The following is a 9560-nucleotide window of genomic DNA, read 5'->3' on the forward strand; positions in this document are numbered from 1 at the left end:
ACACGTTAACAATAACATATTTATTATTGGTTTAGGGCATTACACCTTGTTAGCTGTATCTATCGTCACCAACTTATCGCATAGTTGGCAAGGGAAAAGTGCACAACACTTCGGGTGAATTACTTCACCATAATCCCCTCCCGGTGGGATATATGAAAGTTTCGGTTGACCTTGTATTAGATACGGACACGCTTCTACCATTACCTGACGTTGTTTCAGAGACAATGTTGATGCGAGATGCAGTCGGATCCTTTGTTGGATGGCCGTCAGATCTAATTTTCCCAGATGCCGAGGTATATATGTTCTAAATGATTATGAATATTTAGTATTCACATTTCAATTCAGCTACAATTATGATATTTAATCAATCCTTATTACATGGTAATGTTAGACTCCTACAAGACCCACACATAAAGCTGGTAAAGGGATTTCAAGACGCATCGAGTCGGTTGCATCTCAAAAAGAGGTACAAATATATATACCCATTGAATTATATACGCAACGATTCTGTTGCATCACAAAAAGTCATGATTTAATTTATATGAATTTTAGGTTCCCGGTCGAATGTTGAAAAAAGCTGGTAAGGATATTCCAACGAAGTCTGGGACAAAAACAAATCCTAAATCTCAAAAAGAGGTACAAATATATATACCCATTGAATTATATACACAACGATTCTGTTGCATCACAAAAAAGTCATGATTTAATTTATATGAATTTTTAGGTTCCCGGTCGAATGTTGAAAAAAGCTGGTAAGGATATTCCAACGAAGTCCGGGACAAAAACAAATCCTAAATCTCAAAAAGAGGTACAAATATATATACCCATTGAATTATATACACAACGATTCTGTTGCATCACAAAAAGTCATGATTTAATTTATATGAATTTTTAGGTTCCCGGTCGAATGTTGAAAAAAGCTGGTAAGGATATTCCAACGAAGTCCGGGACAAAAACAAATCCTAAATCTCAAAAAGAGGTACAAATATATATACCCATTGAATTATATACACAACGATTCTGTTGCATCACAAAAAGTCATGATTTAATTTATATTTTTAGGTTCCCGGTCAAATGTTGGACAAAGCTAGTAAGGAAATTCCAACGACGTCCGGGACAAAATCTCAAATTATGATGCGTCTTGAGAAAATGGTGGAAGAGTCCGATATTATGCACGGCGCCATCCGTAGTGTAGATATGGATGAAGGTGTTTTCGGAATTGCTCATTCTGAATTAATTGCAAAGGAGGACATGCAATAACTTTTTGAACATGAAGAATTGGGCATCGCTGTCATTCATACATACATATGGTACTCCGATCAATCTATTATTTACTTAGTTGAACAATTTATTTACATATTTCAATGAGTAGTCTAATGTTTATTATGTTTCTATTTAAGGTATATGTATGACACATTGATGCGGGGAACTGAATTGTGTAACCGATTCAATTTTATTGCTGCTTCCCGTATCAACACAACGTTTATAACGAAAAATCCAACATCCGTAATGAATGAACTAGTCGATAGATTCATGGTGGCCGGCGATAATACTACACCCAGTTTGTATTTTTTACCGTTTAATTCTGGCAACGGGTTAGATTTTCTTTCTAATAATTTCATTCTAATCTATGTATATCTTTTACGTAGAAAATTTTCATGCATCTAAATTTTTGTTTTATTTTACAGTGGTCACTGGGTGTTGGTTGCTATGGATCTTTCGAGACTAATGGTGTATTATCTCGATTCGTTACCGGGTGATTGGAGTAAATATCCGAGTATGAAGAAGACGGTTGACGCGTAAGTGAAATTCCCCTAAATATTCGTGTGTATTTGTATATTTAATTATGTCTGTCAGATTGATCTCAATATACGTTTTTATTTTGTTAGGGCAATACTAAAATTTAGAGCGAAAAAGCATTATCGTAATAGGAAGGACATTACCTGGGTCAGAGTTCAGGTATATATTAAGTTTCTTAGTTTTTGCTTATAATAGTGTTTGTTTTTTGCTTATAATAGTGTTTGTAAGAAATTAACTATATATATATATATATATATATATATATATATATATATATATATATATATATATATATATATATATATATATTGTTTGTTTTTCTGTGTAGTGTCCTCAGCAAAATAATTCGATCGATTGCGGATTTTTTGTATTGAGATTTATGAGAGATATCATTGCGTTGAATCGTATAGACATCCCAAAAATGGTATGGAATAATAACTTAGGGTTTATTTTAATATTATCGGATATTTCATCTAATTTGTTACTAAATCATGAATATGTTTTATTCTCTTAATTGTAGTACTTTGACGAATACAAATCTTACTCAAGAGCTCATTTGGATGAAATGAAGGATGAATTGTGTCAATTCATTATTGATCATAGAATCATATAGGTTGTAGTTGTTGTACATATATGTATGGAATGTTGTTGTACATGCATGAATATCAATATATTAATGTTGTATATATGGAGGATTAATGTTGTATATAAATGGATTCATGTTGTATATATCAATGGATTAATGGTGTATAACATTGGATTAAAGGATGAAATCAATATGAATTTTACACTGTTGCAGCATGCGAACAGGTTCCCAATTAAATACCCACTGTTTTTCAAACAAATTTTTTTAAAATGACTAACACTTTAGTGGGCGCTTTCTGTAGGAAGCGCCCTCTAAACACTTTACATTGACAACTTTAGAGGGCGCTTTGTCCAGAAAGCGCCCTCTAAGGTGGCCCTTTATGGACCACTTCAGAGGGCGCTTTTTTCTGAAAGCGCACTATAATGTGGCCCTTAAAGGGTCACTTTAGAGAGCGCTTTCTCCAGGAAAACAAAGCGCTGTCTTTACCTATGCCAGCGCCACTTTAGAGGGCGCTTAAAAGCGCTGTTATAGGCCAAAATAAGCGCCCTCTTTTCCCTTATTTGGCGTAGTGAGGGTCATTTTGACTTTTGTAGTCCCTCTTAGGGATTTGTTTTAATTCAGAAATATTGCTTAAAACGTAATAATTTGTGGAGTTATGCCAGAGAGATATTACCATTGGTAACTAAGACATTTTGTCTTATTAAAACACATTAGTAAAAAATAATAATTATGATGATTATTTGTTTTAATAGCAGGGATATAATAGATTATAATAACGTTATTAGTTAAATGGGAATATATTAATATTAGTATTATTTTTATTTTTTTACATATTAATATTAAGTTATATTATTGTTACTAGCGTTCAGACGGGCACTCCCGTACCCGTCTGTCCGCTTTTTTTAATGCGCACAACAGAGAAAAATAAATATTTGTTTTTCTTTTTATGAGGTTTCTACGGTAGGTCGTATTAAAAATAATATTATTACATTTTGAAAATGGTAAATAAAGATATTCAAAATTATATCGAAACATGGAAAGTAATATTGATATTGTGTAATCAATGACGTTCTTTAAGAGGAATGCCGAACATGAAATCTCTATTCGAAGTATTTTCTTTTTCCCTGCAATTGTTTTCCGTAGTAAAGAAAAAATGTAAGACTCTTAAATTAGATTTTTTTTTAGAGAAAAAGATAGTAAAATTAATAGTAAGTAGTGTAATATACCTTTTGCTTACCTTATAAAGATTTGAATCAATTCTTCGTACATCCCTTTATCAATGCGCTCTTGAGATTTAAAAAACTACAAATACATGACGAAATGTCATATTATAAAAGAAATACATTCAGAACACTTGACTCGTTTGAATATAATGTGGTTTATTGCGACACAAATAATATATGGAGAATGGAGATACTTTGTTTTAGTCTAGATTTGGTAGAACAAATGACTTGTTTCTGAATTACCTGGATTTCTGGTAAATAAGGAAAACAATGGACTTAGTAAATATATATGGTTTTATTTACATAAACCACAAATAGAAGTTAAATTCATGCATTCAAAAATAATCTAGAGTAAATATATTCTTAAATGAATTAAATAAAAACCTCTCCATCCTTTGAGATATTATTTCTCTTTTCACCATTTTCCAAAGTTGTGTTTTATCTGTTATCACTGTGGAGCTCCAATCGATGGAGTAAACTTTCAAACGTTTGACCTGTTTCAATGAGGATGATAAAAATGTTACTGAAAGAGTGATAAATCTTTATAATTTTTTTTATACGTATTACGGAAAAGATAAATACACCTTATTGTTGAGTTTGCCGATGGATGAAATACTTTGTTCATCCTTCCATGTGTTCCATTTATCTTCAAAGTCTGTTATCTAAAATTTATTGCATAAGAATAGTGAGAATAACTATCACCCCATTTATATCTAACATAAAAGCATAAAATAAATGATTACGTATAACTTACTTTCATGTCGAAGCAAGTTTCAACATTCTTTCGTCTCAACTCCTTACATAATTGAAAGATTTCACCGTGTTCTAGTTTGGCTGTATATTAAAGCAAAAGAAAATTATATTTAGTTATTATCTATCTATGATATAAATAATACAATATAATCTTGGTATGTCGTGTAACCAAAATGGGAATCAACATGTGAGCAATTTTTTCAATGTACTTAATAAATACCTGCGGGTGCGATAAAAGAATTTGTTTGTATACTACATTTTTTGTGTAGTCACCATCTTCTCCTTTCAATTTTCCTTCCCTGGTTAAAACTCTTGTTGTAGTCTGTGAAACACCCCTGGATAAAGCCACATATAACTGTCCATGACTAAAAACATGTCGTGGAAGATATATTCCAACATTTGGAATGGTTTGTCCTTGTGATTTATTTATTGTAATTGCAAAACTTAGTCGCACAGGAAACTGCTTTCTACTAAGGACAAAAGGAAGTCCATCACTTGCAGATGTTTTTATTTTAATTCTAGGCAAAAAAGCACGTTTTCTTGCGTTGCTTCCTGTCAAGATTTCCACATCCAACATATTCATAAATAAACCACGACATAATAACCGGGTCCCATTACACAATCCATATCTAGGATCTAGATTTCGTAACAACATCAATGGTGCACCCTTTTTTATCTTTAGAATATGTGGTGGCAAACTACCTTGTGGAATTGAGTTTAAGAATTCTTGCTGGTATAAATTATGATTATCTCCTTCAACCTCGTCAAACGATAACAAATTATGTTCTTCTCCTGGAAACTGATCGATAATCATATCATTCAATTTATGGACATCATCATTTGTTGGTGTCAAAATAGCTCTTTGTATCATAAATGGGGCATCCCAACCATGCAATTCTAAATTAGGAAAAATATGTTGGATAAGTACTTGTATGGAATGTTCACCATCCCATGGGATTGCAATATGTAAAGGTAACCTCACCATGTCATCTGGTTTGGTAGGTTCAACACCATCACCAATGCGAATAAGAAATTCTGCAAACTCTTGATCATGAAATGATCGCATATTTTGACGCAAATGCAAAATCTTGGTATGATTCCATAAATGAGACTGAACAATACACGCTGAAATCATTTGTGCCTTAGTACCTTTTCTTACAATAGGAAGAACTTGACGAAAATCCCCCCCCCCATGATCAGAACTTTTCCACCAAATGGAGCATTGTTGCTACAAATGTCTTGTAATGATCGATCTAAGGCTTCCAAACAATTTTTGTTTGTCATTGGTGCTTCATCCCAAATTATTGCGGCAGCAACTCTAATGAGATTTGCAAGATCCTTTTGCTTTTGAATACCACAAATGGAACTCGGTTGAATATCAATAGGTATCTTAAATCGAGAGTGTGCAGTCCTACCACCGGGTAACAATGTTGCAGCTATACCAGATGATGCAGTTGCTAAGACAATTTCTCCTCTACTTCTTAAACTTGCCATTAATGTTCTATAAAGGAATGTTTTACCTGTTCCTCCTGGACCATCAACAAAAAATACCCCACTGTGTTTTTGAACAATTACATTCATAATGGTGTTGAATGCAATCATTTGATCATTATTTAACTTAGCAATAGATTCAATATCTTCATTGGGGATATCGATCGCTAACTCCTCTTGTATGATACTTGGAACTGCACCTCTGTCTATTGCATTAGGGGGTAAAGATGGGAGATCGTAATCTTCAATCTTTTTACCGTGCAGGTTTAAGAGTTCATTCAAGTCCTTCAACAACATATTAGTTAAGTCTGATTCCACAACATTGTTAGCTATTTGATAATCCTCTACCATATGTGTAAAAAACTCATTCCAAAGGCCTCTAACATCAGTAGGTTCACAAAATATTAAAATCGTCACAAATAACCTTCGTAAAGAATATGGCATTCGGAGACTCGTAACCTCAACGAAACAATCACGAATACTATGATCAGTCTCTAGAAATCCCCTATCCTCGGCTGATTTTTTGAATATACTGAAAGTCATGCCATTATTTGTAAGAAGATATTCCCAACTGGTTGGACCTGTGACATGAGATAACAACAGTCGCAAGTAAAACTTATCTCCCTCCGAAGGTGATACCGTATAGATTCTCCCGATAACTTTTCTTGTTGATCGCCTATGATGCCATTCCATATCCCGCTTGTTCCAACAATAATGCTCTGGAATCTCTCTATACATATACTTTCTTGCATGTGGATCTCGTAGATTCAATGCAAAGAATTGTGTGAGCATTGTTTTGGAGTTGCGTTCATTATTTAACACATCTGCAATTTGCTGATGATCATAAAAGCGCACTTGATGGCGGTTCGGCAAGTGGATATGTAATATTTCAACCGAAGGATATAATCGGTAAAAAGTGAATCGAAATATTTTCCATAATGCCTCGGGAGCACAAATCCATCTTGCATCAACATATTGCTGAACTTCATCCATGTATGATCCTTTATGAACCTCCATAGCCACACGATCAGGGCCCTTGTACACATATTTGTATAGATACTTGATACTTTTAATGCTACTGCAAATCTCTACATTGATGTGACAATCATACTTTAACAGTAACCAAGGGTTATAAGGAACCACCCATCTATTATCGACAGACCTATCTTTACCTAACGATACAGACTCATCAAACCTTCTCCTATACTCGGGATATGAGTCAGTGCCTTGACGTGTTTCATCCAAGAATTGTTTGGGATACCTTTTTTTACAATGTGCGTCTTTCATACATGGAGACTTTCGGTTGATTATGCCGCAAGGTCCGTGGATCATATGTCTTATAACAGCTTCATGCAATTGTGGTTCACATTCTAATTTAGGTATTTCTGCTCTTACCATACTATGATAATCTTTTGGGTCACGCAACTTATCGTTATTTTCTAAGACCAACAACATATGCACATGCGGCAGTTCTCGCTTTTGAAATTTAGTTACATACATGTAGCTTTTAACTTTGCCCAAGACTCCTTTATTAATAACATCATCCTTCAATTTCTCAAATTTCGAACGAAATATTCTTGTTAGCAAATCTGGACGATCTTGTGGTGTTTGAAAAGGCAAAAGTTATGATGTTATCTCACTCCAAGAAGGATTGCATGTCATTGTTAGAAAAATATCTGGTTTACCGCCATCTTCATAACGTTGTGTCATGTCTCGACGACCGCCAATAAATGATGATGGCAATATTGTTCTTTTTCCAATGTTCTCTACGATGATTCATGAAATGCATTAGTATTAGAATATATGAATTATTAGCATTAGAAGTACAACTAATTATTAATCTAAAACTGTATATTTATGCTATATAAATTTGTACCTGCATTAGTTTCACCAACATGCAAAGCATCATGTAAACCTTGGTACAATTCAGAACGTATATCACTTTGGTGCTCTTTAATCCACCTCAATCTCCCTGATTCAATTTTGACATATTTGTCTACAACATATTGTTGCAACAGTCGACCCGCATTTAACAACATTGATTGATCATTTGGGAGAATCTACAGTTGATTGAAAAAAATGTCGGTGTTAAATGTAAATTTTTTTAAACAACACTTAGCTAAGTAGATTATCTACTAAAATTAATCCAAATTTACCTGAAGCATGTAACTGTAATATGCTCGACATGACACTTTTCGTCCATTGTAATTTGTTGTCTTGATGTCCCAACCATGCGTCCCAAATGGAAACAATACAGGGTATTGCAAAGGATCCTAATATCCCTTTGTCTCTTGAACTTTCTTGAGATTTCCATCACAATGAATGACATTAATATCCCTTCCATAATCCATAGAATCTGCATCACATCCAACAATAATTGCCGCAACTTGTTCAGCAGTTGGAAGATTGTATTGATGGTGATTACTTGGACGCTCCTTAAGTATGAGGCTACATTCACTGATATTCGGAAGTATTGAAAGTTGCTTGAACCTAATTACAAAAGGATTAAACTGATGGAGCATTTTCTGTAATTTGTGAACTACATTTAGATGCAGCTGTGGATTTTCCTGCATTCTATTATGTAGCTCATTATCGGTGTCGTAGATGTATAGTTGTAAGAAACGCGGCCTGACACCATCATTTGGATAGAAACCTCCTATGTTACGGTAAAAAGCACCTTGAGCACGAAATGTGTATATACCACGACCAGATGCAAGAATATTCTCATCAACATGAACACCAATTGAAGTGAATGAAAGCACATGGTTATAACTTCGAATATGTTGCCTAAAATGTTTTCCTTCAGCTGAACCATCCAAAAATAATTGTTGCAATTCTATAGGAGCATCAACCCGTGAGAATGATACCTTTCCACCCTTACAACACGTGTCACGTGATTCATGATGAAACAATCTTGCATTGCAGTGTCTACAGGTAAATGGATGAGGCAACCAGGATTTTGCCATCATCATATTATTTTTGAAATTTCGAGCAATATTGTGCTTTGCTCGAAAAGCATGTCCTGATTCTACAGGCAAGAGTTTGATATTGATTACTAAATATTATCCAAAATCTAAAATACAAATAAAAAATATATGCAAGATGCCTCAATTATTATATTTTAATATTGCAAGATTTTAAATTTTACGTCACATGAGCAAAGGCTACATTTATTTGAAGCAAAATTTTTACGAACATACCTTGAGGACGACGTGATAATGCACCATTTTCTCTGGCGTCCATGTTAACATATGATATTACTGCATCCTACAAAGCTTCATCAACATCCATATCATCTGATACAAAAATAATAATTAATATATATACATTTGTAAAAATGAATACTCGCATACTTAGAACTATATCACTTATACCTGTATCGAATTGGCTCGTGTTGTTTCATTGATTAGGTGATGTGCAATTACAATCTGCGGGTTTAAATACATAAAATAAGATATGACGAAAGCGAACAAAATTATGAAATGTAATATATATATATATATATATATATATATATATATATATATATATATAATATATATATATATATATATATATATATATATATATATATATATATTGATAATCACCAACCAAGTGCAACATCATTAACATGTGTAATTCTACTTGGGCCGGCTTCACTGTCATGAGTTCCTTGAAAGTGTGATCTTGGAAAAGTCATATTTGTAAAATTTTGAAATGGAACT

The 9560-nt window shown here is 33.5% G+C and overlaps 1 pseudogene; it reads right to left on the reverse strand.

The window, feature by feature from the left end:
• Nucleotides 1–4472: 4472 nt before the first annotated feature.
• On the reverse strand, nt 4473–8018 carry LOC127078539 (uncharacterized; annotated as a pseudogene).
• Nucleotides 8019–9560: the final 1542 nt, after the last annotated feature.

Source organism: Lathyrus oleraceus, chromosome 5 (assembly GCF_024323335.1).
Source record: "Lathyrus oleraceus cultivar Zhongwan6 chromosome 5, CAAS_Psat_ZW6_1.0, whole genome shotgun sequence".
Classification (NCBI taxonomy): Eukaryota; Viridiplantae; Streptophyta; class Magnoliopsida; order Fabales; family Fabaceae; genus Lathyrus; species Lathyrus oleraceus.